The sequence below is a fragment of the Temnothorax longispinosus genome, chromosome 4 (assembly GCF_030848805.1).
Source record: "Temnothorax longispinosus isolate EJ_2023e chromosome 4, Tlon_JGU_v1, whole genome shotgun sequence".
In the NCBI taxonomy this organism is placed as follows: domain Eukaryota; kingdom Metazoa; phylum Arthropoda; class Insecta; order Hymenoptera; family Formicidae; genus Temnothorax; species Temnothorax longispinosus.
In genome coordinates, this window is record NC_092361.1 from 14167952 (window position 1) to 14190007 (window position 22056).

At 41.8% G+C, this 22056-nt stretch overlaps 1 long non-coding RNA gene across 1 annotated transcript in view; it reads left to right on the forward strand.

Annotated features, from left to right (window-relative positions):
* Window positions 1–395: 395 nt before the first annotated feature.
* The window catches only part of LOC139811262 (uncharacterized), a 128991-nt gene continuing 107330 nt past the window's right edge, over window positions 396–22056 (forward strand). The window contains exons 1-2 of the long non-coding RNA XR_011731588.1: window positions 396–828; window positions 9726–9800. This is a non-coding gene — a long non-coding RNA (uncharacterized lncRNA). The remainder of the gene's footprint in view (window positions 829–9725; window positions 9801–22056) is intronic.

Sequence of the window (22056 nt, forward strand, 5' to 3'; positions counted from 1 at the left end):
TACACGGCTCTTAGAGCATAAAGCGGAGGAGAATTGAGGCGCCCGGAGCGGTTACGAGCGTGGAATCCGCGAACAAACGTGTGGCAAACGAGTGGCAATGGCATGGCGATGGCGGTGCGGAGCGTCCGATATTTTCGACTGGTCGCGCTGCGATTACGCAAGGTGAAGGCGGGTTAGGAGATCATCGTAGCCCCGCAGTCGGAGGAGACCCAGTTCTCATCTATTAATGCACAATTACCGGCGAACAATGTGATTACGGGCGCGTTTAAGTAGTTACGCGACGCTTACGAGCTGCCGCTCCATCGGCTCTTGCACTCAATAATGCCTCTTCCTCTTCTGTCTCTCTCTCGCCTTTTCTCTCTTTCCCTTCGCCGCTATCGTATCGCCATCGGCCACTTTTAGTTTCACGGCCGATGTGCGAAAGAAGTGTTTCACTCGCCGCGCTAGATCGCTTCTCGCTGAAATCGAGCGAAAATCAATGATCGTCTAATTTAATACGATGAACGGCTGTTTAACGAACGGCGGCGGCGGCAACCGGTCCTCGCAAGGCCGATCGATCTTGTCGAGGAAGATCGATCGACTGCACTCAGCAAATAACTCGACCGCGTGCATTGTGCATTAGCGAAGGCGAGGTTCAAGGACGCGGCTCTAAGCCGGGGAACAACCGTCGTCGTCGAGAATATCGCGGTTCGCCAAGTTCCGGTATCGATCGGTCGATGAGTCATCGAATGTACAATATAAGATGAAATAAGTGAGTGATCAGAGAGATATGAGAAACGGTTAACAGTTCTGTGAATTGCTCGAGAGTCGATCGTCACGCGGATAAGGGTAAGAAAAATTTCTCTTCGAAGGAACGCATACTTATGTGTTTCATCGCGAATTAAATATCTCCGCAGTTTCATCATAGTTTCTCACTTTTGTACCCGGAAGCTACTAGTTAGTCAGTCATTGTTAATCGTTCGTAAACTTTCAATCGCGCAAAAAATTGGATCGCGAAGTGCCATAATGCGCTCTCGACGGGTACCAGGGTCCAAGGATATGCGGGGCGAAAGATACTTAATAACGCATTAAAAGATGCTTTATTAATCCGCCGGATCGAGGCAGGTATCCGTTTTCGTATTTCATCGAAGTCACTTTAGTACATTATTACGACGAGAGAGTCCACGAAGTTTCGAATTATATAACATATGTTATTATTAAAACGAACATTGAGCTTAACCACAGTGAGAATATATGTAGCCGTTTAAAGCTGCTTTGGCACAGGCTGTCGTATCTTTTTGCACACTCTCTGTTCCGTAATCTTAATCCTCGCTCCGAATGACTTTTATTACGAGATATAACGTAATTAGAGATCCCGCAAAATTATCTGCTTTCGACCCGAATAGCGGTGTATCACGATACCTCGTATGGCGAGTGCTCGACGACGTTAAACCGTTAAACAATAATAGTCCCTAGAAGCGAACGTCATCGAGCGTTCACACGGTCGATCTGCTCGTAAATTTGGTATTTATACTTCGTCTAGGAAATAAGATTCTTTACGCATTCGTCCAAAAGATAACCCACATTTTACGGCGCTACATCGTTGGGATGACACGCGAATGTCTCGAAAAATGTTTTCCTCGATTCTGGAAAATTTGCATAACCGTCGTCGTATCTTGATCTTAAATTTTTTCTTAAATCTTGGAGAACCTATAGAACGATTGAATTGTCTCACGTCGTTCATTGAATTTATTTCATATACACTTGCGCATAGGCATGTCGATTGCTTACCATGCTAAACGAAAGTAACGTACAACGAATACCGCACAAATTGCTACGCTCGTAACAAATTCATTAATTAGAGACCATGACTCACGTCATCCTATCTATCAGCAACGCCTTCTATAGACGCTACTTTGCGGCAGGTCTTTATACCGAGTGGATAATGAGGTGTTTCTCGTAACTTTTTCAGCGATTTGCAAATAACATGCAAATTATATTAAAATGAACACTTTAATATACAATAAAATATACAATAAAAACGACATGATCTTGCGCCAAACTAATAGTGTTTAATAAGAAAGGATATTTAAATTTCAAAGATGTTAATAGAAAGATCTAATATATCAGATAATAATTTAGTTATTGAATTTAATATTTCTATTTATAATCGAATTTATTAGTGCCAGGCATTTCTCGAAATAAATCAAAATAATAAATTTTAGCAATGTTGTTTCATGATTTAGAAGACTACTAAAAACAATTTCATATCACGTGCAGAAATATCAGTTTCGTAATGAACTGTTGAATCATTAGCTTTCAAATTGGACTACGGATGAAAAATAAATTTCAATAAATTTATTTCTTAATTTTCATCTTGAATTTTAGTCAGGCTTATCGGGAATGAGAAAGACGGCACTTTCTGATGGCAGTGAATTATTGATGCTCAGGTTGCTTCATTCGGACGATTCGGGTCATCGAAAATTGGGGAGAGGGGCATAATTTTAACGATCCGTAAGTCTTCCTGTGCCACGAACACCGACAAGCATCTTCAATTACTGAAGTAATTCGGAGCACGATGGTAGCGACGATCGCTTTCACCTTTGGACATTTTCGCCCACGTGTTGCGATATAATTGGATTTTCCGCGATCTGAACCCAGCGATGGACGTAAAAACCTGAATTAACGAGTAAATTTTAATCACGCACGTAACATGCGTGCGTACATTGCTCGCGCGAGCTATATTGCTAATAATGCCAGCATGATCCTATAAGCCACGCAACGTGTAGGGAACGCCTTTCGGCGCCGGTTCGCCGACTAGAACGAATCAGCATGGATCTCAAGGATTGTGAGAAAGCCCAAGGGCTAAGCCGCGACTAGTCAGAGACTGGGAAAGATGAGAGACGAGAAGAGTTCCGCGGACTGATAATATTAGTCAACGATTTCGCACATACCCTGATCTACGTAAAGCTCCTTTTCTTTCAATTTTTTATATAAATTTATTTCTATGTACGTATAAAATTCTCATAAAATTAGTTGTTGATTATTTTATGTCATTATTGTGAATTTTGTGTCATTATAACGAATTAATTTATGTCATTATTTTCTGTAATTATTTCCATAATTATATATATATAATTATATACATGAATACTTGCTTTGTAAAATTGGTGAAAGTAACGAAGCAAGGAACACTTTCTCAGTTTTAACTCACAATTTTTTTATTTTTTGTAAAACTTTCGTGAGTATGATAAAGCTGCGTAAGTCAGGCTGTACACAGAGAGAACGGTTTCTTTGGATTTAATAAATTTTATGAGATTCAAACAAATTTATCTTTTGGAATAGGTCCAAACAAACAAATTTTTGATTCAAAAAATACGATTGTTTGATTTTTTAAAGAATACATATCTTTGTCTTAAATAAAAAAATTGTTTGAAACGAAAAACATATTCTCTATTGCTTTAATAATACCATTGTTTTATTTAAATATCAATGCTTTATAAAAAATGTCTTAAACATTTATTTATTATTTATTTATTTATATATGATATATGTGATAGTCGGTTGACTGCTACATATATAAATATGGGCGCTACTACTTGAGGCGACTAGCGCCTAAAAATATCTGGTTTGGTCCCGTAGGGGGTCTCCCTTTATAGTCGGTGCTGAATCTTGAACTCGAAAGAATGCACAGGCGATGCGACGCCTAGCGGTGAAACGCTTATTACATTTATTGTAACTAAATAATATATTATTTATTTGGGAGATATTACTTCAAATAATAGTGTCTTTTCCGTTAAATAATAGAGTTTTCTTGGATTAAACACAAAAATTTTTCATTCAAAAACATATTATTTCGTCTAAGCATATTGTTGTTTCAATGAAAGAAATTCAATCAAACAAATAGGATTACTAAATTCAAAGAAACCGTTCTCTCTGAGTTATATGAATATGTATTAAATGAAATACTAATTCTTCATCACACAATTGAAAACACTCGAATATTGACTAGATTTCTCTAATTATGGGCCGAAATTAAAGCTATGTCACGCTTATGTAATGTGAAGAACGCGAAGCACGAGCCGCGTCGATCGCGCATCTTTAGTGCGTCGTGACCGATATGCCGAAGAGTGCAAGAATCGGACCCATGCGAACGCAGCGGCATCAGCACAGCGGGATAAATTAATTAGCGTAATTAGTACATAAATCCGCGGGGAATGCCGGGGCCGTCACGGTTAATTGCAGCTAATAGCCGAGACCGTACGCAATGCTCTCGAACGACAACGACGACGTTACGCACGGTATCCGCTCCGCTTAGCGACGCGCGCTCGCGCTATGTCAATTTTTCATTCGTGTGCTGCGTGAAACCGTCGTCTTCCCATCGAGTTTTTTGTCGTTCCGGGGACCCGATCCGCTGCGGCCTGATCGTCAACATAGCTCGATACGCCACACGTCTCCGCGGGAAGGAATTTAATGGTACTCTCGAGCATCTGAAAGTCGCTCACCTGCCAGCTGCCGTCGGCAGCGAGAAATTTCGTGCGCGTCTGCCTTCCAGATACTCTCACAATATCGATAAGCGACCGTGTCGGCGGGATTCGGGATCCCCTCGTGGATCTTCTCCCGGTCTTCGCCGCAAGATGACAAGTTTAATGCTCTGCACGGTTATTAATAAATTGTTATTAATTATTCAAGGAGCGAAATACCGGCTAATTACTAATTAGGCTTCGCACGGTAATTACGCCGCGACGGAATATAGCACACGTCGCTCATTCCTGCAGCGGCAGCGGTCCAATGTAACCTTTCCATGCAAATGAATGCGTATTTGCTGTAATTACGCGTAATCAACGAAATTTATTGATATCCTGTTTGGTCGACTATGCCGTCGATCAAAAGGCCGACGCGACGCGACGTCGAGGTTCGGCGTCGGACCATTTCGGGACACGACCTGATTTAGAGCGTCGCGCATCGATCACTGTCTGCAATACGTCGCTGATAAATCGCCATTTAATCGCGACAGAATCCAACAACGGGTTGACACATGGCCAAAAAAAAATCATCACTCTTTACATCATCGACGGTCACGTCAGACGTATACATAAAAGACCTCGTCTTCCGGACTTTCGTCTGGAAGTATATAAAAAAGCTGCTCCAGTTTGCTCGCGAGTGACCTCGGTCGGCGCGACTATCACGAAGAACACGACGACGACGAACGGGGTTGGCGGCTCATCACAGATAGGTACGCAGTACGTGCGACGGATCCTCACGAAAAAACCGAGCGGTTGTTTAGAAGCCGCAGAAATAAATCAGCGCGGCGCTTCTGCGAGTACTTTCACGTTGGCGGACAGACAGGGCAAGCGGAAAGTACGAGCGCAACAAAACGGCACGGCGTTCGCGCCAAACAAGGTTTAATTGCCGGAGCATTGACATGCGTGCGGTTTGCTCCGACGCAACGCGAGCGCTCCTTTTGTCTTCGGCTTCGTGGAACTTCCGCGCGCTTCTCGGAGACTTTGCCTTCATCTGTTCGGCGCGGGGAGAGTCTGTGATTTGTTCGCCGCGTCGCAAGATAAAATAATACGTTATATATATACGCAGGCAGAGAAAATATTGTAAAACCAATTGCTGAAGAAGTGCGTTAAAATATGATAATTCCGAGAGTAATAATTCGGATGGTATAAAGTTTGCATTATGATTGCAATTATAGTGTACGGGCAATTACAATAGAATTAAATATAATTAACACCTTGGTATATTCTCTCTTCTTTTTTTAGATTCCAAATATATCGTTAAATATTTTTCTATATAACCTTTACTTCTTTCTTTAATAAAACATTTATGACACGTAATTTTTTTGAAAGGAAATAAGGGTTTTCTTTAAAAAATGTATACTGATTGTTATTGCGAGTAATGCGGTATTATCGCGCTTACGTGGGACATAGGCAGTTATCGACTTTAAGGCGCACGATTTCAGTACGTCCGTTTTATTCGCGCGAGGTTTGTTAGCGCCCGTATCGCCGCCGCCGAAGATCCAGGGATAACGCCACCCCCTCCGGGTCTTCGAAGGTAAAGATGCCGCGGATTACGGGATTCCTAACTCCTCGCCAGTTGCCGCATAACGTTATACCTGCCTTTAACCAAGGTCGATCGTGTCCCGACAATCGCCCGGTAAGATCGTGAGATCGGCCGGCTGATGTTGGTCGGAAAGTTCGCGCGATCGTAAGCAGCCCAGAGTTCCACTTTTGATATACGTATTACAATACCTGGACTATACGTTGGCATTAAGCGTTTATCGTCCGAGAATCGTGGATTACGATAATTCCGCCGATACAGAAGTGCGCTCGGGATTAAGTAAGGATGATTAATGTAATAACAGTGTGTAATTCCAATCATGAGATTTATGACATGCCAATAGACGTAGCCGCCTTCTGAGCGAGGTTTAGATTGTATAGAAATTCAACAATTAACATTATTAATTTACTGATTGCATCGGCGTATATCGCAATAATAAATTGCAAAAACGCACCGTAAGCTTTCTTTTGCAATGCGATAAACGGAGCTTTACTCCAAAAATTATCAAACAATCATTTGAGCATACAAAGAATATCTCTATGCGTAAAATATAAGAAAACTTATTATTTTAGCCGTAAATGATAACGGTGAGATATAGATTACGACGATCACATGAATTAGATTAGGGCGAAGCACATCAAAGTGTCCCGTTTCTTAATCCCTATATAGATCTTCATTATCGCTCTTTTCCTTTTACATACGGTGGCTAAAGGCGACGTGGCAGTACGGTAGCCATCGAATCGATAGGATCGCATCTGCAACGACCCCGTTTGAGTTTCTCATGATGCACCTCTCAAGTCTAGGCTCTCAAGGAACTTTCACGGCCCTGAAGAGCGCGGGGTCCTTGACCGTTCCCGCCGTGATCCCCTTAATAAATTATAAGCGACGATCGATGGTAAACGCGGGAGGATCAATTTTATCGTTATTCTCGCCACTTTCTACTTTTTTCTATCTTTGACAAAAAATTGATTACTCATACCTATCATAATATGTCGTAAAAATCATATTGTCGAAATCAAAACTGTTAAGCCATTTGTTTTTTTAAAAAAGTACATTAGATTAGTGACTGATTGTGAGATTAATCGTTTATCGTTTTATAACGCATAGAATAGATTCATAACTTCATTTGACTCCAATGGAAATGTGCACATGCTGCTTCTATATAAAACTCTTATACGAGCGACAAGCAACGAGAGATTAAGACATAGTTTACAGCTGTTTAATGTAATGATAATCACATATAAAATTTCTCCTTGCAAAATTTCTCTTTGCACGGCGATAATGATTGATTCTAGTCATCGTGAAACGGGATGATAGAGTGCGAAGGTCAGGGCTGTGTCGTTCGTAATCGAGAGAGATCAGTCGAAACTATTCGGAGCTCTCGCGAATTACGGATCTTTCGGCGGCAATCTGTCGGATTTTGATCGACGCGCGCGAGCGCACTCGCGCGAATCTACGGGTGAGTAGGATCGATTTATGGTCCAGCGACCGACAAGAAACAACATCGCCCGGGGCGGGGTCGAATTGAAAAGCAATCGAGAGAGTTTCGGGACGTGGGAAGCGCTCGTTTTCTTCTCTTTCTCGCGCGTGTGCGAAGAGATACGTCGCCGCTGCCGCGAGCGTGTCAGTGAATAGTGAGTGAGTGGTGAAGTGAGTCACCTGTAGGAGTGGTGACTCGCCCCGCGATCGGCGTGATCGGCGGCTCTCCGATCGTATTCCGTTCGTTCTTGTTGCGCGCGCGCGAGACCGGCGGAACTCTCCTCGAGTCTTGTAATCGTCAAAATAGATGACATCCCGACGTTTTACACGATGACCACGGGTCTGTCGTCCTTCACGTACATCGATGTTCACGTGGATGTCATCGATGGCGTGCTCGGAATCGCACGGAATGAAAGTCGGATGATCGCACGAGATACCGCATAGCAATACGATAATTGGAACTGTTAAATGATCGCAAACATTCAGGAGAAATTACTTTTGAAAGTGAAATATTTGAACATTGTGGAGACCGAGTAGAACGGTAAAAGCGAAAACTTCAAATTTGGAAAAGGTATAAAAGTAGATTATATAGAAGCGAATTAAAATAAGTGAAATTATAACTCCAATTTGCCCTTCAAATCCTATTTTCTATGAAATAAGAATAATGTTTTTCGTTCAGGAAATTAGCGTGGAGTTAAAGGCACATAGAGCTAATTATATAAACTATAAACGACTGGAAAAAAGTTTTTGAACATGCAACAATAAGTACTGCATTATTTGTTCGATGTATTTACTTGCACTCGCGATCGAGGAAGTGGCCGGCGGCCAACCTTTTCCCGGTTTCTACTTTTTTTTTTCGACGCGCTGCCGATCCCTTTTAGTACCGCACGACCTCGGCTGGCCTGCACCCGCTGCTGCCGGACGTCAAACGATCCCGCCAAGATCGCGTGACGGTAATGGCTCGCTCGTACACCAGTTAGCTGGCCGGGGAAACGGAACGGGATGAGTCCGTGTGAACCAATCCCTCGATTAAGCAAACCTTGTAGTGACATTTAACCGCGGTATCTGTCTCTGACAGCTGCGAGTTCCAGCCGTTGCGAGACGATCGAGTCCACGATGAGGCGACGCAACTGCACGCCGACCATTGCCGTCGCGCCATCGATTGATCGTCATTTCGCTTCTTTCCGAGCGAGGGATCGGTTGAATGTCACGAGAATTTTCCTGATCGCGCTTTACTAATACGGAATCACGCTTACAAAGAAGACACACAAGTGGAGCAGGCGGGTCATTAGCATTTTGCGTGACGAGTTGCGTAACCATGATGACCATTAAATCTACAAGTTATGATTTGTGACGAAATACTGATTGTAAAACTTCCTATCAATTCTATGAATGACAACTGAACTTGATTATATTTGATTATATTACCACAAAAAAAATTTATTTTCGATTATCAGCTCGAAAAACTAGAGATGATCGACTATGTATTTATGTGTTGCGTGTTAGCTTGAGAATTAGTGAGAGCGTGCTGGATATCTTTAATTCACTCATTCGAGTCTACACGTAAGAATTTTTAAATTATCGTTATTATCTCGTATAAAATTTAATGAAATTAAGATTGTGTTGAAATAAATGGCTTGTTTTTCTCTTCTTTCTGTCGTTATTATCTTCCGGAACACCATCATGTTAAACACTAAAAGCTAACGCGAACATTTGCTATGAAATAATTAATGATTATCACTCTATGCTGTTAATTAACATTGACGACTAACAAGGAATGTTAACATATCAAAACGACAATTATTATTGAAGTAAACTTTTTTTACGTGATTTACCTATTTAAAATAAAAATCGAGGCAAAAAAATAGAAATTTTAAATTATTTTTCATGATGCATTTGCTTAATAAGTACACAGCTTGAATTATTTTAATATCTATCAATTTAGTGCAGCATAACTTAATTTATATATTATTTATGATTTGTTAAAATCAATCGTCATTTGAGATGTAATGATTTGCGAGATTCGAGCAGATCATAGAACTTCACACTTTTTCGGGTTCTTTTCTTATTGTAAACATACAAAGCAAAGTATATGTCATGTGCAATTAATACCAGGATCGTATTAAGTGCTGTCTAATTATCCCATTTATTTGATTAATACGTGTGTAGTAATTAACCTTGTTTTCTTTTGTGTTGTGTAGTGTTGAGCGCAACGAGCAAATCTGGGAAGAGGAGAAGACCTGGGAGGCATCGGGCGACAGCAGAATAATCATAGGGTAAGTGAATTATGTTTTATTTTATTAAAATACCTTCTCTTAAAATTATTTCTTGTGACATTAATGTTCTACGCGAATTGAAGTTTCTTTTTGTAATATTCTCTATTGCGAACGGCGCATCGGAGGATCACGTGCATGCCGATTCGAACGGCAGATATCGGCCGGCGACGAGGCTTGAAAAAGATTGTTCTGCGTATGCAAAAATTGTGTGCCTCGTCGCGTACGACCCGTGCCCGATCGGCGATCGCGCAGAGCGCGACATAGGATGCAAGGGTGCGTTTTAGCGACAGCATCGGTTAATTAACGTCGGCGTTGCTTCGGTTAGCACTCCTGTGAGATCGCGAGATGCGATAGCGGTCACACTGGCCGCGAAAGATCCTCTTCTTCTTCGCTTCTTTACCTTATCTTTTTTTCTTGCCTCGCTCATCCTCCCGCTTCTCTCTCAATCGCGGCAAGCGGTGATCCTCCACCAACGGGTCGATAAATTTCGGAATTGGCGCCTCTGTCGATCCCGGGTCCATCTAATTAAGCGGTTTGCCCCGTAATTATAGTCAATTAACGTCAAACTCAGTCGACAGCGTCGGAACCGCTATCGCTCCAAGATTGCTCGATATTCGTGCACCTATATTCGCGCGTGAGCGTCCACGTGCGTATCTCTCAATCATCTTGATATTATTTTATCGAGTCGATCATTTTTCTGGCTTGTAGCGAGATTGCTCGTCGTCTTTAAAAAACGCGGGATCGAAACTTTGTAATATCGAGGACCACCTCTTTGACATTAAGAAATAACCGAGACGAAAATATAGTTTACAAATAGCCGCATTTCTCTGATGCTGTTCGAATAATATCTTCGCGACGTTATTAACATACCTATATTAACAATTTATTAACATATTACAAGGAAAAATTACTGATATTACATACATTATACAACATTCTCACATAAGCGGTCAATATCTAGTTCGCTTAAAACGCATTGATTATCTTACGAACGAATGGAGATTTACGAACCACCCCGTTGAACGGAAGCAAACTACCTGGAGCGATTGTGCGTATACAGAATGTATCCGTGCGTCCAATAGGCATGCAGGGGTAAGCGTAAGCTGTCATTTAATCATTGATCATTCGAGTGTTCCGCTGTCTGCGAGACCCGTTGATCGAGGCATAATAAATTGATTCTTTCCGTCTTATTTCTAAACAATAATCACAGCGATTTCTCCCTCGAGCGACGTATCCTCATTCGGAGAACGGCGATCACGCCGGTCGGTGCGCGGCGCGGCGCGATTAAAAGTCTAGCGCGCTCGGTGTTTATCCGAGAGCGTTATAATGATCGCAGAGACGATTTCGTCGGTCGGGCGTTCTCTCGCACTGGCCTTAATATCTCGCTCGACGACGGGTCGTTGCATAAGCGGATGTATACGCGGGCTCGTCCCCGTCTCTCTCTCTTTCTTTCTCTCTCTCTGGCGAGGTAGGTGCGCTATACAGGTCGCTCGCGAGAGAAGACGTGACCACGATGCATAGAGCGGCGACCGCGTGGCGATCGTGAGTCGCGGATCCGTGCGGGCTCACGAAGAAAAATCCCATTAATTGCTTCTATGGTGATAAATTTCCCCCTGGCGGTGCACGATTCCTCTCTCAGGCTGTGACCGCGCGTGTGCGCCCGCGCAACGATGCTTCCTCGGTGCGAAGCAGAGCTCACGGGTCCTCGCTCTTAGACCATATCTCCTGCTATGTTAATTTTCAGTTTAATAAGGTGTACCAGGAAGTGATACAGCGGCGGCGAGCCGCGCAAATCGAACTAGCATGGGGCGATCGACCGTGCTGGCTCGCGTGCGCGGCGATCACCGAGTGAAAATGTCGCGGCGGGAGTGACATTTCAATTAATGTTTAATGCCTTCGTTGGGAAGATGTGCATCGGCACGATTATTCCGCGACTCCCGCGACAGGTGCGAAAAGCGGAATGAACGGAAACGCGACCGGTTTTGCGCAGAACCCCCGTGAACATCGGGAAACGTGTGACGAGTCTTAAACGTCCATGCAAAATTGAGCCTTAGAGAAGATTTAATTTCTTCCTTCATTACTTTTTTTATTAATTATATATATATACATAAGTATATTTTACTTTCTTCCTAACATATATGTATAGTTCATACTTTAGTCATGAAGTTATTTTTGCTTATTCCATGCAAAAATTGCAAGTGTTAATGTGTGTGTGTGTGTGTGTTCCCCTTTTTTAACAATTCTAAAAATAATTATGATTATTATCATAAATATTATTTTCAAGTAACAGTTCATGAATTGTGACAGTCTCTTTCGTAGCAGAGCATAATAATAAATAATCAATATACATTTGCAAAAAGTGCACCCGGGGCAATCAAGACGCTCGTTTCGTCCGAGATCTTGCAGATGCGCTCGTTCTCGCGCATGCCTTTCCTAGCGTCTAAACGACCGGCCAATGTCATTAGTGACGTATAACCAGGGAAAACCTGTGGTTACCTCTTCTCGCGGCGAGCTGCGCGCGAGGTGGGCCCGCTCGTATTAATTTAATAATCCTGCTTATGAGTTACGAGCAGCGCCCCTATATTACTCGTTCAGTTACAACTACCAGCAGCACTGTTACCATCTCATAACCGGCCGCAGGCTATGCGCCGCTCTCGACGCTAAAACTCGCTTCGAAGTCTTTTAAAGTGGTGCTTCGCGCCCCGCGCCGTCAGACGAAGTCTTCCTTAAAAGAGTTCTGCCCTTAATAGAGAAGCGCCCGTTACTTGAGCACAATACGAGGACGTAGGCAAGGATCGCGGCTGTGAATCGTCGCGCCGCGAGGCGATCTTGCGCTATCGACGTCTGCACGCGGCAGCGATGGACGACGATTAACACCTTTCCGCAGATTTTTCTCGCGACGCCGATCACCATGGCGCGTGAGCATTTATCTTCTTTCACGCGCGGCGGCGTCGCGGGAAACGTCATTGATGATCGAGCCGTGCGTTGAGTAAGATTGATGCCGAGACTAATTCAAACGGTCGCTTAATTATCCCGGCATACCCAACAGCCAATCTTACGCATCACGTTGCCGATGCGTTCGTTCCTCCTTCCCCTGCCTGATAAAACGCTCTCGTAGACCGCGCGCGAATAAGCGGACCGGTCCAATTTCGGCGGCGAGCAATTACAAGCGTCGACGGAGTGCGCCGCCCGCGTCGCTTCTGCAATTTTTTATTCCCTTTTTCCTCGCTTCCCTCGTGTCGTTATTATTCCGGCCATCGGCAGCGCTCATCTCGAAACTTTCGGCGTGTGACGCAACATCGTCGAGCGGCGCGCGGCGCGGCGGCGAGATCCGGTAAGCGAGGAAAGCGAAGCTTCTTCGTCTCGATTTGCTCGTTCTTCCTCCTGAGGCGCTCTAACGCTCCCCGCGCGCATCACGGTTCTCACGATCTTGATCGTGATGTTTCGTCCGAAAATGGTAAAGCCGAGCGTCCGTGGGCAGCAGTGAGAGCTCTCGCTTGCCGAAAAAATCAATTAATCTCAATCTCACGGCGACCGTGCGCGCGAGAGGGTAATTTCCAATTTGTCGCGGCACCGAAAAGCAAGGAGTGCCAAAAGCGGAGAGAGGCTCGGGGACGATACGTGTACACGCATCAGACGCGTCAGGTGACAGACAGAGAGAGAAAGAGGACATCGCGTTGGATATCAGACTGGAGGATGAGCCTCCGGGGATTCACGTAAGTGGCGAAAGTATATTTCGGTCGGATAAGGGCATCGCGCACGGCACCTCGTCGCTCCAGGTGGGACACTTCTTTGAAGCACGTAGAGAGAGAGAGAGAGAGAGAGAGAGAGAGAGAGAGAGAGAGAGAGAGAGAAGTTGCTTTCTGGTATTTGACTCAATTGCGACTCGAAAACTCGTGTGATCTTCTGCTTTGGATCCAAATGGTTATCACTGTATTAAAGGTATTATGATCCAATCAACAAATATCAAACGCATAAATCGCGATAAGCGTCATACAATGTATGAAATTTTGTATATGCGGCTAAAATTTTCTCAAATTTATTCTTTGTGTTTATAAACGCATCATCCTATACTGAGGCAAAAATAGCAAAGTACGTATGAATCTTTTCTTAGCGATTGTCGCATTATAACCGCAAACCACAATATACAAAGAATCAATATAACTCTACACCTAGTGGATTCTCACGGAATTATATATTGAGAAATAAGTGAGTTGTGGTTTCATTAATGCTCAACTAGTTAGCGCCCAAAGTCCAAAAGCTATAATTACGATAAGTGATAATGATGCGTATGGAAAAACATATTGAGAAAATCTGTTCAACAGAAATATGAGTTAATGCTATTACGTGGAAATTTACATAATCTCATAATTTAAAATAGCAGAATAAATTTACACATAGAATTTATTTCATTCATCTCTACGCAGAATTCAACAAATAGAAAGATCTTTTTAATATTGTTTAGGAAATATTGCAGTAAACTTATAAAAATTATTTTGACATATTTTTATATTACATGATAAAAAGTTAGTTTATGGCTTTTTCCAGTTTATTGACTTCTAATATCGCGACTCGCACTTTCTATAAAATGATTGACTTGATTGCAATCGTACGTTGCTTTCATGGTCGATTCGATTCAGCGGACATTAATAAAGCTTTATCTATCTATCTTCTAGCTACTCTTTTCTATCAAGGGTTCATCGAACTAGAGCATCGATTAGCGATTAAAGGAGTCCTTGATCTAGGAATGAGATCAGACGTTCGCACCGACCACGCGTTCCGCCGCGCCGTCGACGTCCTTTCGAAAGCACCGCGACACTATGTGCAGTAGTTACAGTATCGGAAAGCAATCCGCGATAGATACCGCGATCTGCTCGCGATAGAATGTCGAGATTACGTATGGAGAGGATTGTATGGGTATACACGTAGGGCCGCGTGTTTGTACACGCGGACTTACGTGCTAACGTTCTCGTAGGTGTGCACGGAGAACGAATGGCGTATGCCGCAATGCACACAACCTTCATTAATGACTCATCTAATCGAGCGAGACTCGAGTCGACCGAACGTGATTGGTGTCAGATACACGAGTCACTATTAAACGCCGCGCGGCTTAATCGTTCGCCACGAGGGAGAAATTAGAGGAAGAGAAGGAACTAAAAAACTGGTGCAATTCTTTCCCTCTTCCTCTCCAAAAGTAAATTAAGAAATTTAACTTTTTTATCTCTTAAATCCTATATAATATATTTAATATCTTCGTTTTCTTGTACGTATTGTAACACTCATTGTCAGTAAGCACGAAATTTCATTGAACATTACAGTAAGATTCAACAAAGCATACTTACATATACATAACGTTGTAAAAAGTGTAGCGTTCCCGGGCCCCCGAGACAAATTAAGATGTAAAATAAATTATATTTTTAAGTGTAATGCCTTCTCACGCGGAGATATCACGTAAATTGAGCGTATCACGAGCGCGATATAAAAGGTAACAAACGTTCCTTCTTTCGCGATCCCCCGCCATGAAAAATCCGTGCAAATTAAGCAATTCGCAGTTCCTTTTCCATCAGCGCGCGAAAAGTGAAAGCGGATAAAAGCGTTCTGCGGGGTGAATCCTTATAAGAGCCGAACGACGCCGGATTATATCACAATGATATAAAGTGTATTTCGATGCGTCCCGTTGTCGGTACCTTCGTCCGGTGGGACAGCAGCGGCGGAGCAACTTGCTTCTACCATATACGGGTCGACAGCGGGCGAGAGCGGATCGACAGACTTCTCCGGTTAAGATCCGCATGCAAATTAATAAGTCCCTTAACACAGATAACGGTCCATCGACACCCTCGACGTATTATCACGTGCGCTCGCCGTATATTGATCGTACAGTGTGGCCGTGGATCTTTCCTTCAAAACTACATGTGTTTATCGTCGCTTATCATCATCAAGCAATATGCTTGATCGTCGTCAATGCCCGGTTCGGCATGCGTTCGGCATTACATAGCCGCGAGTCGCGCGGCGGAAGGAAAGGTAAGCCTTCGATCGACAGTGGCATCGATTTGAATAAATTTGAATAATACGCCGCGCGCGCATAGAACAATGCTAAATCAATTGTAATTGTTAATAATCGCACAATAGCGTATCGCCGAGATACCTGCACTGCCGCGTTCGCGTCTCGCCGCCTTCGTTCTTCGTCGCTCCGCGAAAGGCAGACCCGAGGTTCTCGTCGTGATCTGGTTACATTGCTACCCGTTATGTCGAGAGTTCGGAGTAAATTCTTACTTGCTCCCGTTGCTCCTCCCGCGCTTCTCCTTCGCGAAATATACACATATACGTCCCCGTACCATACTTGCTCCTTTCGTTCTCCAGAAGCCGCCTGGTTCTCTTTGCCTCCTCCTCTCTCTCTTTCTTTCTCTCTCTCCTCAATACCTTTGCCGGTATTCGCCGTACGTAACGTACATCACTCCGTCCAAGTTTCCTGCTCTCCTCCTTTGCTGGACCTGGCAACACAGATCGGTGAGGTCTCGACTCTTTTGCATAAAATTACATCTCTACCTTTGGATTTTACGTCCGGAGAAAATATGCCAGTTCGATCGCCTGGTAATCTTCGCCCCTGCGCACGCTTTCGCGCACTTTCCCGCTCCTCTTCGCCGTTGTCGTCTTGTTTCTTCTCCTTTTGATATTAATTTAGGGTCTTAACAAATTCACGCAAATATCTGTATCTCCGTGCTTCTTGGCTATGTCATGTCGCACATATTTTAAATACGTTGCAACGTATTGGACTAACGTAAGAGGAATTCGTGGAAAAAGTGCGGTATTTATCCGTCTACGGTGGTAATTTTTTGACTGACTGCCTGAGTGAACGCTAAAATATACCAGGAATAAAATTCTAGAATCAACTTCATTTATAACGTACTTTTTTTCCAAGAAATGTTTTTCACACAATTATCACAAATAATAAACATCAATTTTGAAAGTCTTATGATATATAAGATATATAAATTAGTGTATTGTATTGTATTTCTTTCAGATCTATTGAAATATTACTATTATTATAAAAAGTTTTCAAAATATTCTTGCATGAGAAATTGCTTCGTGACCTTTACAATATCTTAATAAATTCACAATTTCTTACGAATGACTATTTAGCATTTTACCAGATCGAAAAGAAGTTGCGATTTCTTTAATTGCAATGCGTACAATTTCAAAACAAAATGTTCTCGTTCCTTATAATCTTATACAATAAAATCTAGTTCTGTGAGAGAACACGTGGAAAATAAGCACTGTTGAGAAGCTCGAACGATCTATTCTTTAATTCCTGATTACAACTCCTATTTTTTTACGTACTACATTTAAAAAAGAAATCAGAACGTCCGTTTTCATTTAATAGAAAACTTGCTCGAAATCAAGTGCAATTGCACAATTCGCGAAGCAAGCTTCGTATTTTAAAGCGACTTGTTAGCTACTTTGTTATACAGCAAGAATAAATAATAAAAGGATGATAGGTGCAGACATATTAACGACTACAAAATCTAGACTATACAGTAATAAAAGGCACTAATATTTTACACATATAAATAATAATTATATATAAATAAGAATAAATGCACATGAGCAAAAAAACATCGCCTTATTCGATTGTTTAAGTTTCTGTATTGGGCATCATAATTATCTCAGCTCAGTGTCGATTTACTGGTTTCGGACAACGACCGGAGTCATGAATGCAACGCTGAGATGTATGTCGAGCGTAAAGCCAGTGGGGCGTCCGCGCAGGATCGTGACGCAATGATTTTACATGTGCACATACGCGACATCATTGTAAATATCAGTGGCTATATGGCCTCGTAAACAAGCCCCCCGGTATCCGAGGTTGGTCGAGAGTCGTCTCAATCTAGAATGCAGCAACAGCCGGTGCACGTTCTGCACGCGAGCCGAGATCTCCTCTTTTCTGCATGCTCTGTACCATTAGAAGATTAATACGACTTAAGAGTTTTTTCTTCAAGTTGTCATAAAACGCACGCATCGTTGACTTCTCTCTAAGTTCGAATAGCACGAATTATCATTCTATTTCAATGAATAGTATTTCAACAATATTTGCTGAAATACTGTTGAACTTTGCTCACATTTTTATTCTTGCACACGTGAATCATTTTAATGAGATGTTAATGATTATTCACGAGGACTAAATATTCTCTAATTAGTAATAAATATCGCGTATAAATCCCAAAGGATCGACTTGCATAATCACATGCTGACTTAGTATGATAGAGTCATTGGTAGTAAAAAAAAAGGTCTGAATATACATTTTAATGAGAGTACAAGTTCCACGTGCGTCTCTTTCCTGGTCGCAACCTCATAAACAACACCATATCTGGTCGTAGAGAGCTGCCTCAATCTTCCTTCGCGCGAAGCTTTCGGTGAAAACAAACATTTCTTGATTGCTTCTAATTTCTCTTCGTTTCAAACGTTATTTTCTCGCGCATTTTATCGAATATGGATCAGCAGAAATGATCCGAAGACAGCCTCGCCATGGTATAATAACAGTGATACAAATTGTTGCTAATTATTATATCGCGATGCAGTCTCGGCGGAATCGTTACGTTTTAATGAGCACTCCTGCCGCGGTGACGTGCCGCGGTCGCGTGTAATTTGTCGGTGCTAATAAAGCAATTAAATAGCTACTGCTTGTTATAATTATTAACGTTGTATGTTATCAATTACAGCACATGCCTTATTCCTTTTAAAGGAAAACTTTTTTTATTTTGGAAAGTAATTTGTCGATTATTTGTTTATTGATTTATAAAAATTTTAAAATTATAAATGTAAAATTTGTATTACACAAGATAATGGATAGACAAAAATGAATAATTAAGAAAACAATTGTATATGTGTGGAATAGGTAGAAGAATTCGCCGATTATATTAGATGATAAAACAATTTATTATTTATTATATCATGTTCGGTTTCTTTCAGTACAAGTAAATCGCATATTAAAAATAAATGTTCAAGATATTCCGCGCGAGATTATTTGTCCATGTGCGAAGAGAATGCGTTTCGTAATTATGTAATGATACCAACGTATATGCACATCTTGAAAAAATTCGATGATTGCCAAATGTTGTAGCTGGACCTGTAAATTAATACTCAGGTTAATAAATAATTTTTTGCAGCCAAGATCAATGACCGTCGATTACTTGGCGTTGGCGTGCAATTTTTTCTCTTTTTTCCCCGTTTTAAGTAATGCAGGATTGGACCGGTATTCCGCATATTTTGTGAGAATAAGTGGCAGAGCGTTTCGAAAGAAGAAAAAGATCGGTGAAAAAAAAACGATGCGACGCAGTATCTTACCGATCTGGGATTGCACAATACAGTTTAAAATCCAAGGCCGCGATCGACTATAAATTTTATTGGATAGATAATAGTCTTCAAAAGCGAGACCGACGCAACGCGACGGTATGAGCGTCGAGCGAAGAGCATGAACAAGAAATTTAATGGAGACGCGACATTTCTATTTGTCGCTGATTTATCGCCAGCCAATACGCTGGAATTTCAGATTCGGTCGATCGTATGGATCTCTTTAGTAATAGCCGTTCTTCTCGACTTAGAAAAACATTTCACCTTTAATGCCACGGGTTCTCTCTATGCATTCATCAGAAGACATACGCACAAGCATACTATGCATCTATACACAGTTCATACGAAGACTTTCCACATTTTTATCTCCTAGCAAATGATTTTAAAACTGTAGTACATGTACGTAACTAATTATAATAATTAAGCCTAATTATCTCGATGCTATCGTATATTACACTTTGCTTGCTTAACCGTAGATCTTATCGCTCGAGCTCATACAGATATAAATATTTACTTATCCTAACGGGACAACGCGAATCAAAATAAAAGATTTATCTTCACATCTGCCACGAGATCAAGCGGATTGCCGGTATACGTCTGTACTGGATATCCCGCGTACATGCAGCTCAGCGAGTGCAGAGCGAACAACAGGTAGAAAGAAGAAAGTAGATGCAGTTGCTGGGACGTATCGGATTATGCATGGTCTTGTGCGCGCGGACCGCGTGTGCGAGGCTCTTAAACTCCGACTAATTAAAAAATATATATTTATTTTCCAAGATCGTATACATTTTTTTGCGACAGCTCATAGAGGTCTAATTTGCACGAAGCGACAGTTATATTTTTTCCTGTAAAGTTTTTCCCACACACATATACGTATAACGGCCGAAGGAATGAAGAAACTTTCTACTCGTGGGCGGGCGAAATCAGGTCTCTCTCTCTCACACATTTTAGACGGGCAAAACATACACTGAGAAGGGAAAAAGACATATTCGAAAAGATGCGGATTAACGAAAAACGAGATCTTGGATTTTCTCTTGAAGTCCGAAGTGCGTGAAAGCGATATCGCGCAATGCGAATGCCGATCGATCGGCTTCAATCGCGACTGAAGATCGAACGGTCAATAAATTTCTGCTATCTTTACGAGCTCGGCGAATCGGTGGATATCGCTCACCCATCTTTCCTCACCTCGAGATCGTAGAGCCAGATAATGTTACTCCGTCTCGTTACGGGAACGCTATTCGATCGTCTTAATCCCACAAAAATAAAACGCCCATGGAGAAGTCGTGAAATTGCACATGAAATTGTGTTGATATAATAGTAATATTGTGTATTATTAATATCTATATATAATCTATATCTTTTATGTAAGTAATAGTATCTTAATCATAATAGAGTAACGTTTATAATAATAATGCATTAGTTGTATTAACAGATTTATCATTGATTATTAACTAATTTTTAATTCGCGATATTAAAATAACGATATTTCTCGAAATTATATATAAATACAGGAAAGAAAGTTATCGAATTAGCAAATATTTAAAAATTGTCGCAGGTTTACAATTACACATTTTTATTAATTGTCGTTACTACAATCGATTCGATTAACATCTGCGGTAACGTTGAAGAAACGTCACTTATTCGCGCGACGTACGCCCGCAATGTTTCACGACGTGTCTCGTATAACTTTGCGCGATGATGGATATGCATAGAAGAAGATCGAAGATCGCTTCGGTCGGATAATGCTTTCACCGTGCCAATTTCCGCGTGACATCAATGGTGCCGCGGGTCGCATGTTTCGCATTTTATGGATAGGCGCGCGTGCTGCTGGTGCAGAGTTCGGGACAGGGGCAGGAATAGGAATACGAATGAGTACGGGTTACTCGATCGAGTAAAGATCTGAGCAACGGCCACGGCGGACTGTGAGAACAGGCGCTAGCGCGGCTAATATACGCGCGATACGCGGATAAGCTCGAATGACTTCATTCGAGCGTGACAGCCGGCGCGATCGATTACGCGCGATCGAAAGTCAAAAAACGGGATCGATCGTGGGATCTTGCACGCCTCGAATCTTTCACGGTCGTTAGAGTCGGTGCATTTATCCATACGCGCGTAATTTTTTATTTTTTAATCTGATTTGATTTTAATCTGATTTTCTCGTTAGCGATTTGAGATACGCTCTTTCTTTGTTTACTCTACGTAACCAAGTCTGATTCTCAAAGAATTTTAATAATTTCATTTTTAATTAGACAGATGATATTGAAGATATATGCCCTCAAAGCATTATATAATTTCTTATTTTATTTTAATCACAATTATGATGAAAGGTAAGAGAACCGACGATAATTTTTGTAAAAAGTTTTCGATAAATCAAGATAAAGGATGTGCGGAATCGCTGTTAATATGAGTATCGGGATTATTTAATGTAGAACAGTAAAAAATGCACAATGGTAACGCCTGTTATGCTGCCTCTGATCTTTCACGGCTATACGACGGATGCCGCTAGCATCCATGTGTCCTTTGATTAATGTAACGCGGTAGACCGTGCTGCGTTCATTATTTAGCCGCCTGTGCGGCGTGTGGGACGCTCACGAGGAACGGTCTCGTAATCAATTTTAATGATCGCTTTAAATAACTCAAACGCTTAAACAATCCAATTGCCGGTCAGCGAACCCGGACTACTCCACGTTGGTATAAAAGAAAAAAATTAGATTATCTCCAAATATTCACATTTTACTTAAGTTTTGAACCAGGAAAAAAATATGATCAGTTTTTTTGAAAATATCCTCTCATTTTGGAAGAAATACGTGAAGATTATCTATCACATTATTTAATTCTCATTGTCAGTAGATTTCAGATTTATTTCAGTCTTCGTTTGCCCTTTGTCCAAAAGTTCCCGTTCATAATACAC